Source organism: Balaenoptera acutorostrata, chromosome 12, assembly GCF_949987535.1.
Source record: "Balaenoptera acutorostrata chromosome 12, mBalAcu1.1, whole genome shotgun sequence".
NCBI lineage: Eukaryota > Metazoa > Chordata > Mammalia > Artiodactyla > Balaenopteridae > Balaenoptera > Balaenoptera acutorostrata.
Genome location: NC_080075.1, coordinates 57,548,429 through 57,562,048, shown reverse-complemented (window position 1 = coordinate 57,562,048; position 13,620 = coordinate 57,548,429). Strand labels below are relative to the sequence as shown.

Sequence of the window (13,620 nt, the reverse complement as noted above, 5' to 3'; positions counted from 1 at the left end):
AATAACATAGGTACTTCTATGAAGAGAACTAATAATGGTAACGATGGGGTTCAGGACATGTTACCCCAAAATATGGCACCTTGGCATATTGAGCATTTTAAGCTGAAGGAATTTGAGAAATGGCACATGCAGGAAAGATGTTCTAACCTTCCCTGAAGCAGGTCATAAAACCCTCTCGTGAGAGATTTGTGCCCTCCGCATAACAGGAGGAAAGGAGCATCTTTATCTCTGAAGACAAAGGGACACAGAGAGGACTCTGAATAAATATTAGCTTTGCTAAGTTTCTCCAGTTTCCTACACTTACCTCATACCCTTTGTCCTATTATATCTTTCCATTCTTCAGCAAACTTAGCATAAAAACCCGTTTCTTTGGGTTCTCATCCCCTTATGAAGGCTCTCGTGATAAAACTTACATTATATGAATTTGTATGCTTTTTTCTTGTTAATATGTCTTTTGTTATAGGGGTCTCAGTCGAGAACTTAAAAGGGTAGAGGAGAAAGATATTTTTCCTCCCCTACAATACTAAAGTGTTCATTAGGAAGACTCCATATCAGAAAATCAGGGTATGCATATTCTGTGACTCTGTGTGATTAACTGTGTACAAAAACCTCTCATTCCTAGAAAATATGAAGATATTTGTCCAAGATAGCTTACAAAATATTTCATGTATTCGATTATGACTTTGCTCGGTAAAGTTTGCCTTAGTTACAAGTGTAAATTTCAGAAAGTAGGTTTTACTTCTATTTTGTTTCCCCTTTGATAAGATTATACTTTTTTATATTTAGCAAGTAACCACAGATGACTACTACTCTTGTTAAAATAGTCCAACAAATCAAATTCACTTCTGTTGAAGATTTAGTTCCACAATTTTTCATTCTTGGTTATAAGGAGTAGATAAGGACATGACTAACATCAGTGACTAGAACCTATACAACTTGTGGTGCTCCCTATACTGAGATCATTTCCCCCGATTTAAAGCTGAGTTACTAATTAAGGATTAACAAATGATCAATTATGATTCGAGTAAAAGTACTATCATTAAGTAGAACTTGGAAGAACTGAGTCCTTGTCCTCATGGTCTTATTCAAATTAAACAAATATATTTTTAAAGTGGAAATAGAGGAAATAGAAGCAAGAAGTATATGATGGTAGATATTATGATGTGCCGCTTCTTGTCAGTTTTTACTATGAAAGAGAACTAATATTTATTAGTTTTAGTACTAATGTTTTAGAACTAATATTTATTAAAACTAATATTTATTTCTTATTTAGTGAGAGAACTTTCCAGTTGCCTCTTGGGATAACTGAGGATGGAGGAATTACCTTTAAGCAGATCATTCTTGTTTTGTGAAGAATAATTTAAGAGGTTCCCTTTAGTTCTGTAAATGTAGTGAGTAGACCCCATTGTCCTGATACTTAATACTTGATAGTAATTGTTATTATAATTATAATGTTAACAGTAGCAACTTTTATCAACGACATAGGCCTTGCTCTGCAAAGCTCTTTGCTGGGGAGGAACCTAACCAACCTTTACAGGAGGAGCCTATTACCACTGGTAGGTAATTTGTATATGCTATTTAATTAAATTTAAGTCATTTAAATTTAATTAAATTTTAAAATTTATGTGTATTTTATTTAATCTTCATAACAACACTATGAAGTAAGTGTAGCCGATGAAAAAGCTGAGATCCATCTAAAGAGGCTGAATGAATTACCCAAGACCACAAAGCTTAGAACCGGCTGATCTGGGATTCAAACCCATGTCTATCTGGCCCCAGACTTTCCCATTTCACCATGCTAGTGAAGGTAAGTTACCATGAAATTGTAACTCTACCCACAAGAAGAGAGGAGAGCACTTTACTGAATTTATTGATGAGTTCTAGTAGTTTTTTTGTGGCATCTTTAGGATTTTCTGTGTCATGTGCAATGACCATTTTACTTCTCCCCTTCCAATTTGGATTCCTTTTATTTCTTTTTCTTATCTGATTGCTATGGCTAGGACTTCCAATGCTATGTTGAATAAAAAGTGGCAAGAGTGGGCATCCTTGTCTTGTTCCTGATCTTAGAGTAAATGCTTTCAGTTTTTCACCGTTGAGTATGATGTTCACTATGAGCTTGTCATATATGGTCTTTATTCTGTTGAGGTACATTTCCTCTATACCCACTTTGTTGAGAGTTTTTATCATAAATGGATCTTGAGTTTTTTCAAAAACTTTTTCTGTACCTATTGAGATGCTCATATGATTTTTATTCTTCATTTTGTTAATGTGATGTATTGTTTGATTTGTGAATACTGAACCATCTTTGCATCCTTGGAATAAATCCCACTTGATCATGGTGTATGATCTTTTTAATATACTATTAAATTCATTTTGATGAGGATTTTTACATCTACATTCATCAGTGATATTAGCCTGTAATTTGTGTTTGTGTGTGATATCTTTACCTTGTTTTGGTATCAGGATGATGCTGGCCTCATAGAATGATTTCAGAAGCATTCCTTCCTCTGCTTTGGAATAGTTTGAGAAAAATAGGTGTTAACTCTTCTCTAAATGTTTGGTAGTATATTCCTCTGTTGCCTCATTTTGCCTAATTCACTGTTTTTATTTCTATGTATTTGGTAGGTTGGTTACATTTTCCAGTCTTGGAGAAGTGGCCTTATGTAGGAAACATCCTGTGGGGCTCAGCGCACTCCCTTGTGGTCACCAGAGCTATATGCTCTAGGAGTTCCCTCTATGTGGGCTGCTTGAGTCCTTCTGTTGTGTCAGAGGGTACTGTGGGTGTGCTGGTAGGTGTGGTTGGCCTCTGGTCTGGTTGGTTGTCAGGCCCTGCCTAGTGCAGAGGCTGCCAGGCTCTGGTGGACAGGATTGGGTCCTGGCATGACTGGCTGCATGGCCAAGGGAGTCCTGGTCTTGGTGCCAGCCCACTGGTGGAGCAGGGCCATGTCACAAGGCAGCTGGCTACAGAGCTCGTGGGAGGGACGGGGGTGCTGGGGCTAGTGCTGGCTCACTGGTTGGCAAGCTGGGTCCCAGGTTGGCTGGCTGCAGGGTCTGGGGTCCTAGAGCTAGTGTCAGCCTGCTGGTGGGTGAGGCTGGTTCCTGACAATGCTGGCTGTGGGATCCATGGTGTCTTGGAGCTGGTATTGGCCTGCTGGGTAGGTGGGCCAGGTCTTTTTTTTTTTTTTTTTAATTTTATTTATTTATTTATTTTTGGCTGTGTTGGGTCTTCGTTTCTGTGCGAGGGCTTTCTCTAGCTGCGGCAAGCGGGGGCCACTCTTCATCACGGTGCGCGGGCCTCTCACTATCGTGGCCTCTCCTGTTGCGGAGCACAGGCTCCAGACGCGCAGGCTCAGTAGTTGTGGCTCACGGGCCCAGTCGCTCCGTGGCATGTGGGATCCTCCCAGACCAGGGCTCGAACCCGTGTCCTCTGCATTGGCAGGCAGACTCTCAACCACTGTGCCACCAGGGAAGCCCCGTGGGCCAGGTCTTGACATGGCTGGCTATGGGGCCACTGTGGCCCCAGGGCTCATGTCACCCCACTGGTGGGTGAGGCTGGTGCCAGAGCTAATGCTGGCCCACTGGTGAGTGGGGACAGGTCCTGGGCCCTCTGGAGGGCAAGGCCAGGTCTCAGGGAGACTGCAGATTCAGGGGACTCTCAGCAGCCAACCTGCTGGTGGGTATGGCCGTGTCCCCACCCAGCTAGATGCCTGGCCTGGGGTGTCCCAGTACTAGTGCCAAATGGCTGGTGGGCAAGACCAGGTCCCAACGCTAATCAGCTAGAGGGAGGATTCCAAAATGGCACTTGCCAGTACAGTGTCCTCATGTTGGGATGAGATCCCAGAAATGGCTGCTGCCAGCATCTGTGTCCCCAGGGTGAGTCCCAGTTGTCTCCTGCCTCTCCAGGAGGCTCTCCAAGATCCACAAGTGGGTCCAAGCCAGGCTCCTTTCAAATTACTACTTCTGCCCTGAGTCCTTGAGCATGTGAGTTTTCGTGTGTGCCCTTTAAGATTGGAGACTCTATTTCCCACAGCCCTCTGGCTCTCCCAAAAGTAATCCCTGCTGGCCTTCAAAGCCAAACATTCTGGGGGCTCGTCTTCCTGGTGCAGGACCCCCAGGCTGGGGAGCCCAATGTGGGACTCAGACCCCTTGCTCCTTGCAGAGAACCTGTACAATTGTAATTATCCTCCCGTTTATGGGTTGCCTACCCTGGGGTATGGGTCTTGACTACATCGCATCTCTGCCTCTCCTACCTGTCTCATTGTGGTTCTTTCTTTACATCTTTAGTTGTAGATCTTTTCTGCTATTCTCCGTGTTGTTCTCAGCCATAGTTGCTCTGCAAATAGTTGTGACTTTGGTGTGCCAAATTTACGTGGGAGGAGGTGAGCTCAGGGTCTTCCTACTCCACCATCTTGGCCTGAATCCTAGATTATTTGTTAATATCTTTATTGAGCAAAATAAAATGCTGGTACCATATTTTGATTTCCAATTTTTTTTTTTTTTAATTTTCCTTGCCTATAAAATCCCAAAGTTTGGGCATCATTGTTCTAATTACACACAAACTAGCTGATGGAATATTTATTGTTTAGGACACAGATTATTTTTTTCAGGACTTCCCTGGTGACACAGGGGTTAAGAATCCACCTGCCAAGGCAGGGGACACGGGTTCGAGCCATGGTCTGGGAAGATCCCACATGCCGCAGAGCAACTAAGCCCGTGCGCCACAACTACTGAGCCTGAGCTCTAGAGCCCGTGAGCCACAACTACTGAGCCCACGTGCTGCAACTACTGAAGCCCGCGTGCTTAGAGCCCAAGCTCTGAAACAAGAGAAGCCACTCCAATGAGAAGCCCACACACCAAAATGAAAAGAAACCCCTGCTTGCCACAACTAGAGAAAACCCACACATGGCTATGAAGACCCAACAACGAAGACCCAATGCAGCCAAAAATAAATAAATTTTAAAAATTTATTAAAAAAAAATTTTTTTTTCAGTTTTAATTACTCTGGTCTATAGATAGATAGATACTCTGGTGTAGAGAGAAAGCTAAAACTTCAGAAAGAGCAAAGACGAAGTATTATTCAGTCACACAGGGGGTACTTTAAAGAGATTAAGGGTGTGTGGTATAGATCTTCTCAGACATGGATTTGAAGAAATTGCCCACATATGAAATTTGGGAAATTTTACATATTAATACAGATTTCCAGCTTCTCTATGAAAAGTAGATCTGTCAATCTTAGTTCTTCATTGTTGTTGGAGCTAAGTGGCTGCTGTCCCTCAGGCGGGGCATTAGTCTCCTGATTTGCCACCATCCCCCATCCCTACTACTTTATTATTGTTATTTATTTTTTTAATTGAAGTATAGTTGATTTACAATGTTGTGTTAATTACTGCTGTACAGCAAAGTGATTCAGTTCCACACATATATACACATTCTTTTTTAAATATTCTTTTCCATTATGGTTGATCATAGGGTATTGAATGTAGTTCTCTGTGCTAGACAGTAGCATCCCCACCACTTTCCATTGCGTCCCACCCTGCCTGCGTCATTCATTTATATGCACCATTGCACCCTCATGCAAGTGTGATCCAGGCACCCCACCACTGGCATCACCTGGGAGGTGGTTAGAAATGCAGACTCTCAGGCTTCACCCAAAATCTATTGAATCAGAATCTGCATTTTCACAAGATCTCTAGGCGATTTGTATGCAGATTAAAGTTTGAGAAGCTCTGCTGGAGTTGATCTCCAAAGTCCTTCCCTCAACAAAATTCTGAATGTTGACCATGGGCCAAACCTTGGACTATTCACTTTGGTAAGAAGTAAAACTCTCAGTCGTTTAGGGTGGGAAAATGCAAAAAAGTCATATATTAAAGTAACTGTCATTATAAGGATGGATATACAAGTGAATAACACAGACAGGAATTCTGGGAAGGCTAGATCAGTGTCCACTGGAGTGATATTGGTGGTAGGGGAAAGGCGGATGGAGCAGGGCCTATAAGAGAGACAGGAACAAATGTCCTGAACTAGGTCTTCCTAGCCTCCAGTGAGGGGACAGTGAGCAGAGGGCCTGATTTGGAGAAATTAAGAGAGAAATAAGACTAGAAATGTAGTATGTGTGTAGATTGTAGCTTAGACTTCTCGGCTAAGATATTTGGAGTTTGTTCTCTTTATAATGAGAAACCACTGACAGCTTTCAAGTTGCAGTATGAGTGTTGAGAGATTAATGGTCTGACAAATTGTGCAGTGTAAGTGGGCTTCATTTTAAAGAGATGCATTCATGGACTTCCCTGGTGACGCAGTGGTTAAGAATCCGCCTGCCACTGCAGGGGACACAGGTTCGAGCCCTGGTCCAGGAAGATCCCACATGCCATGGAGCAACTAAGCTCGTGCGCCACAACTACTGAGGCTGCTCTCTAGAGCCCGCGAGCCACAACTACTGAGTCCGCGCACCTAGAGCCCATGCTCTGCAACGAAGAGAAGCCACCGCAATGAGAAGCCCGCACACTGCAATGAAGAGTAGCCCCCGCTTGCCGCAACTAAAGCCCGCGTGCAGCAATGAAGACCCAACACAGCCAAAAATAACTAACTAAATAAATAAATTTATGAAAAATAAAAAAAAATAGAGATGCATTCACAATGGTTTTATGTGCATGGCTCAATGTGGGTAAAGCAATTTCCCAAAAGTATGACATGTTTAGTGTTTTTTCTACGTATATTGACACTTGTTCCTCTGATGTATGTTCTCAAAGACCCTGACCCAGCACCCAAACCATTTTGAACATTTCCGGGCTTTGAGTCAGGCCTAGCTGGGAGACCATCCATTAAAGGCCAGGGGATCATAAAGCCTCCCCCAGGAATACTGGGTCAGCCTGGGAATTGAGGACTTCACTCAACAGCCAAGAACCACATTTCTGCAGCTGTAGATTGCAGAGAATAATGTTTGTGTCCCAATGAAGTTCTAGCATGCAGTGTTCTCAGATGACTGTAGCATTTTAAAAATAACATGTGATTCATGCTCTTTGAATTTTCAGTGAGACTATTCGTGACAGTACAATGTCTATCAATGCTAATAATTACAAGTTTTCCAGAACAACTCAGTGTATCTGAATTTGACATATTTGTCACGGGATAGGTAACTTAGCATTTAGTTGTTGGGTGATCTTTTTCAATAGAACTTTGTTGAAGACCAGATATTATGTGTTACTGTTTCTTTTGTGATTCTGGACTGTTTTGGAGAACAAAGTCTTTAAGCAGTAAAGAATTGAGACACCCCAAGGTTAAAACCCTCTATAAATCAGCCTATTACACTGTGGATTCAATTACATTGTTGTCCGATGATGTCACAGAAGGACCTAATTATGCTTTTTTGTTTGTGTGTGTTGGTTTTTTATGTAATGTATAGAGGACAGGCCACCAGGAAGGCACAGTGTTTAGGTGTTACTATTAATAACAGTGGCTCTGGGTTGACAATAGCCACAGAAATCCCCATGCTGTGATTATCACAAACTTGGGTCTGAGATACACAGAAACACTTGCCTCTCATCAGGCTGAAGCATCCAGCTCAGGGCTGCACCTGGTGCTGTAAGTACCTGTTGGAAATACAAATCAAAGCACTGTTACAGGGACTTCCCTGGTGGCGCAGTGGTTAAGAATCCGCCTGCCAACGCAGGGAACACGGGTTCAATCCCTGGTCTGGGAAGATCCCACATGCCACGGAGCAACTAAGCCCATGTGCTTCAACTACTGAGCCTGCTCTCTAGAGCCCACGAGCCACAACTACTGAGCCCATGTGCCACAACTACTGAAGCCTGTGTGCCTAGAGCCCATGCCCTGCAACAAGAGAAGCCACTGCAATGAGAAGAAGCCTGTGCACCACAATGAAGAATAGCCCCCGCTCGCTGCAACTAGAGGAAGCCTGTGCGCAGCAACGTAGACGCAATGCAGCCATAAATAAATAAATAAATAAACAAACAAAACGAAACACTGTTACAACTCAACAGCAAATAATCAAATAACCTGATTTTAAAATGAGCAAAGGACTTGAATAGACATTTCTCCAAAGATGATATACAAATGGCTAACAAGCACATAAAAGATGCTCAATGTCACTCATCATCAGGGAAATGCAAATCAAAACCACAGTGATGTACAGCTTCACACTCATGAGGATGGCCACTTTCAAAAACCAAACCAAACCAAAACAAAACAAAACACAATGAGTGGGGACTTCCCTGGTGGCGCAGTGGTTAAGAATCTGTCTGCCAATGCAGGGGACATGGGTTCGAGCCCTCGTCCGGGAAGATCCCACATGCTGTGGAGCAACTAAGCCCGTGTGCCACAACTGCTGAGCCTGCGCTCTAGAGCCCACAAGCCACAACTACTGAAGCCTGCGTGCCTACAGTCCGTGCTCCACAACAAGAGAAACCACCACAATAAGAAGCCTTTGCACCGCAACAAAGAGTAGCCCCCGCTCACCACAACTAGAGAAAGCCCGCATGCAGCAACGAAGACCCAATGCAGCCAAAAATAAAAAAATAAAATAAATAAATTTATTTAAAAAAAAAGTATTGTGAAGGTACATGATAGATTAATTGCATTAAAAGCCCAATTAATGGCTTCCCTGTATGTCCTTTGCCCTGTAACTTCTCACATGGACTCTGGCCTTGGTACATCAAGTACAGTCAAAAAGATGCTATGTGACTTCTGAGGCTAGGTCACAAAAAGGATACGGTTTCCGCCTTGCTTTCTCTCTTCATCTGGGACACTCACATTTGGGACCATGCCAGAATGCTATGAGGAAGCCCAAAGTAGCCAATGTGGAGAGACAGCATGGAGAGACCCATGGGGAGAGAACTGAGACCCCCTAGCTGACCCCCCTAGCCAGCATCAACTTCACCAGAAAGATAATGGATGGCAAAAAAACACAGAAAAGATACTCAACATCATTATTCAAAAGGGATGTGCAAATTAAAACTGCAATGAAATACCACTACTTACATACTAGAATCACGAAAATTAAACAGACTGAACATAGCAAGTGCTGGCAAGGATGTGAAAGAACTAGAACCTCAGACGCTGCTGAATGTAACGTAAGATGGTGCAAGCACTTTCTGAAATAGTTTGGCAGTTTCTTACAAGGTTAAACATACACAATGTACACCTTCCATATGATCCAGCCATCTGCTCCTAGGTGTTTACCCAAGAGAAAAGAAAACTATATCATTACAAAAATTTGTACATGATTGTTCACAGCAGTTTTATTTATAACAGTACAAAACTGGAAAAAAAATACATGTTCAGTTATCAACAATGGTGTATATTCATAGAGTGGAATACTACTCCATGATAGAAATGAATTAACTAAACACTGGGATACCACTATACCCATATTAGAATGGCTTATATCCAAAACACCGACAACTCTAAACATTAGCAAGGATGTGGAGCAACAAGGAACTCTCATTCATTGCTGGTGGGAATGCAAAATGGTACAGCCTTCCAAAATAGAAGACAGTCTGGCAGTGTCTTGCAAAGCAAAATGGAGTCTTACCACAAAATCCAGCCATCACACTCCTTGGTATTTACCAAAAGGAGTTGAATACTTACGTCCACACAAAAACCTGCACATGATGATTTACAGTAGCCTTATAATTGCCAAAACTTGGAAGCAACTAAGATGTCTTTTTTTTTTTTTTTAATAAATTATTTATTTATGGCTGTGTTGGGTCTTCGTTGCTGTGCGCGGGCTTTCTCTAGTTGAGGCGAGTGGGGGCTATTCTTCATTGTGGTGCACGGGCTTCTCATTGCGGTGGCTTCTCTTGTTGCGGAGAACGGGCTCTAGGCGCACAGGCTTCAGTAGCTGTGGCACATGGGCTCAGTAGTTGTGGCTTGTGGGCTCTAGAGCGCAGGCTCAGTAGTTATGGCGCATGGGCTTAGTTGCTCCGCGGCATGTGGGAACTTCCCGGACCAGGGATCGAACCTGTGTCCCCTGCATTGGCAGGTGGATTCTTAACCACTGTGCCATCAGGGAAGTCCTCGGCATTGACTTTTTTTTTTTTTTTTTTGGCTGTGTTGGGTCTTCGTTTCTGTGCGAGGGCTTTCTCTAGTTGTGGCAAGCGGGGGCCACTCTTCATCACGGCACGCGGGCCTCTCACTATCGCGGCCTCTCTTGTTGCGGAGCACAGGCTCCAGACGCGCAGGCTCAGTAATTGTGGCTCACGGGCCTAGTCGCTCCGCTGCATGTGGGATCTTCCCAGACCAGGGCTCGAACCCGTGTCCCCTGCATTGGCAGGCAGATTCTCAACCACTGCGCCACCAGGGAAGCCCTCGGCATTGACTTTTAAAGGGAGAGCTGATGAGATCTGCTGGAGGGCTTGGGAGGATGACATAGATGGCTTGACAAAGGTCTGGGACCCCTCATGCTCCTCTGTAGGCAAAGGTTTTCCGCAGTAGGGGCAGAATTTGAAAGTTGCTTCAACACCTTTGCCACAGTCTGGACAGGAGATCACGCTTTATGGGGTCACGGTCTGGCCCTCAGACTCACTGGGCTGGAAACTCCATCTTAACTGTGTCCTCTAGATTTGGTGAGCGGAGTGGGGAGGCACATATTTGCAGCCAGACTCTCGGACCCTCCAGGGGAACTGGAACTCACCTTCTCAGTTGCCCTGCGAAAACTTCCGCTTGGGCGGAAGGCGCTGCGTGCGCATCCCTAAGATGTCTTTTAGTAGGTAAATGGATAAACTCTGGTACATCCAGACAATGGAATATTATTTGGCACTGAAAAGACCTATTAAGCCACAAAAAGACATAAGGGAAACTTAAATGCATATTACTAAATGAAAGAAGCCAGTCTGAAAAGGCTTATACTGTATATTCCAACTATATGACATTCTGGAAAAGGCAAAGCTATAGAGACAGTAAAAAGATCAGTGGTTGCCAGAGGTTCAGGGGGATGGAGGGATGAATATGTGAAGCACAGGGTATTTTCGAGAAAGTGAAACAATTCCATTATGAAACTCTAAAGGTGGTTACATGACTGTGCATTTGTCAAAACCCTTAGAACTGTACAAGGCAAAGAGTGAACCTTAATGTAAACCAGGGACTATAGTTAATAATGTATCAATATTGGTTCATCAGTTGTACATCAAATGTACCACGCTAATGCAAGATGCTAATAATAAGGGAAACTGCAGACGTAGAAGAGAAGAGGGGGGTATATGGAAACTCTCTGTAGTTTCTGTTCAATTTTTCTGTAAAACTACAGCTTCCTCTAAAAAAAAGTGTTAGTTAATAAAAATGAATGAAATATTGATACACACAAGATGGATAAATGTCCAAATAATTATGCTGAGTAAAAGAAACCAGACAAAAATTACATACTGTATGGATGATTCCGTTTATATAAAAATCCAGAAAATGCAAACTAATCTATAGTGATAGAAAGCAGATCAGTGGTTGCCTAGGGACAGGCATAGGCTGTGGCGGGTGAGGGTGAGGTGCAGGGAGGGGTAGGAGGGAGGGACTACGAAGGGGCAAGAGGACACTTTTGCAGGTGATGGACATGTTCACTATTTTGATTGTGGTGATGGTTTCATGGGTATATACACGTGTTAGAACATCAAATCGTATACTTTAGAGTGCAGTTTATTGTATGTCAATTATCCCTCAATCAGTCTGTTTTTTAAAGGTCAAAGCCAAAAAGTAACCCAGCCATTTACTAATTTTCATGACTCTATAGTTGTTCATAGGCCAGTTTGAACACTGATCCCGGCTGGGCTCACTCAAGCGTCTGTGGTCAAATGGCTGGCTGCCTGGGGACTGGCTAATCTAGAGGACCCTCGATGGGAAGGTTCCAGAGTCCTTCCCATATCTCCCACATCCTGCAGCAGACCAGCCTGGGCCTAATCTCCCGGTGATGGCAGTGGTCTAGAAGAGGAGCACTTTTTAAAGCCTCTTTTTGTGTCAAGTTTCTTTTTGTGCCATTGGCCAAAGCAAGCCATACGTCTAAGTCCAGACTCCGTGTGTCAAGGGACTAAGGAATGATGGGGCAAAAGGCCATTAAGGGATACAGGGATGCCATTAATTAGCTACTAATACAATTAATCTATCATGTACCTTAATGTTTTAATTTGTATTTCTTTAATTCCATCAGAAAGGTACTTTTATTCAGTAACTTTTATGTGATGTTAATTTCTTATATATAATTTGCAATCCTTTTTAATCTCTTATTGAATGTAATTTAGCTATTGATTTTAAATATTTGCATTCATTTCTATTCTACTATTTCTACATATTTCTATGTAGAAATAGTAAGGTTTTGTCCTGACATCTGTCACATTTTCAAGTTCTGTTAACATTTTTTTTGCTATTTGTTTTGTTATACTTTGTTATAAAAATGTTTTAAAATAGTTTAACTTCCAGCAAAAACATGTTTAGATATTTTCCTTTGATTTCAATGGTTATATAAATTGAACTTCCTTCTCTAGCTGGGACAAATCTATTTTAGTGTTTCCTTCTACTTAAAACTGTTTTACAGCTGAGGTAACAGCAGCTCAGAGAAAATTTTGTCCAAGATCAAACAGAGAGCAAGTAGTGGAGGCAAGCTTGAATCTCACTTCCTCTGACTTAAAATTTCACTCATGAAACTGTATCAAGGTAAGAACATTTGGCTAAGTGATAAAAATCTACATTTTTGTGCAGAATGTACTTTCCACTTTTCTCTTTTACCCCCTCCCCCCTCCACCTCTTCCTTCTCCTCCCCCTCCTCCCCCCTTTTTTCATCCCCCCCTTTTTCTTCAGCATAGGGTTAGATCTATCTATCTTTAAGTAACTACTTTTATTCATTTAATAATCTACCAGGCACCGAACTGGATGCTGGGAACTTAAAGATGACTATGCAGCAGATCCTACCCTTAGATCACAGAGGCTATAAACAGGTAAATGCAATATGGAAAATCTTTCTATTTTAAATGTTTACTAATCTGACAAGTTATATACTGTAAGTTATTTTGGTGGGTTTGCTGCTGAGTGGAAGTCGTTATGAGTGAATGGCTTTAAAATTCATTTAATGAATCTTAGTACATATATATTTTAAAATACATATATATAATATAAAAATACATTTTTTTCATTGATTACTGCTTTCTATATGTTTGTTTCTGTTTAATTGCAGGATGTTTCTGGGTCCTGTGATATCCTCCATTGTTCTGTTATCCGTTTTCTAGATAGTTCATTCTTCTTTGCTTTATTATTGTGATTGTGTAACTCACCTGGGATTTGAATTTACTGAGAGAGATTATCTTCATTATCTCTGATTCTTTGTTTTGATTATCAGAGTTAGCTCTTAAAGCTTCCTTAGTGTTCTTGTTCCTTATTCATGTTTAGAAGTTTTAACAGTCAGTGTTTTTGGCTTTCTACAATCAATATTTCCTTCTAAGTCACCTTGAAAGTAAGTAATACTGATACTTTGTACTTGCTGGGAATTCTTAACTTTGTGGCTATCTTTTCCAAATTGCCGCCAACTTCCTCTTCTCTCCAGTGTTTCCATACTTGTTCATTGAATCCACATTTTCTTTCTGCTTTCTGAAGTTTGCTTTTTTTTTTCTCTCTCTTTAGTTTAAATCT

At 42.1% G+C, this 13,620-nt stretch overlaps 1 protein-coding gene across 1 annotated transcript in view; it reads left to right on the top strand.

Annotated features, from left to right (window-relative positions):
• The first annotated feature begins 1,666 nt into the window (after window positions 1-1,666).
• The window catches only part of SLC3A1 (solute carrier family 3 member 1), a 48,162-nt gene continuing 36,208 nt past the window's right edge, over window positions 1,667-13,620 (top strand). Inside the window, exons 1-3 of the mRNA XM_007190087.3 lie at window positions 1,667-1,807; window positions 12,533-12,651; window positions 12,856-12,932. The gene's annotated coding sequence lies outside the window, so the exon portion shown is untranslated. The remainder of the gene's footprint in view (window positions 1,808-12,532; window positions 12,652-12,855; window positions 12,933-13,620) is intronic.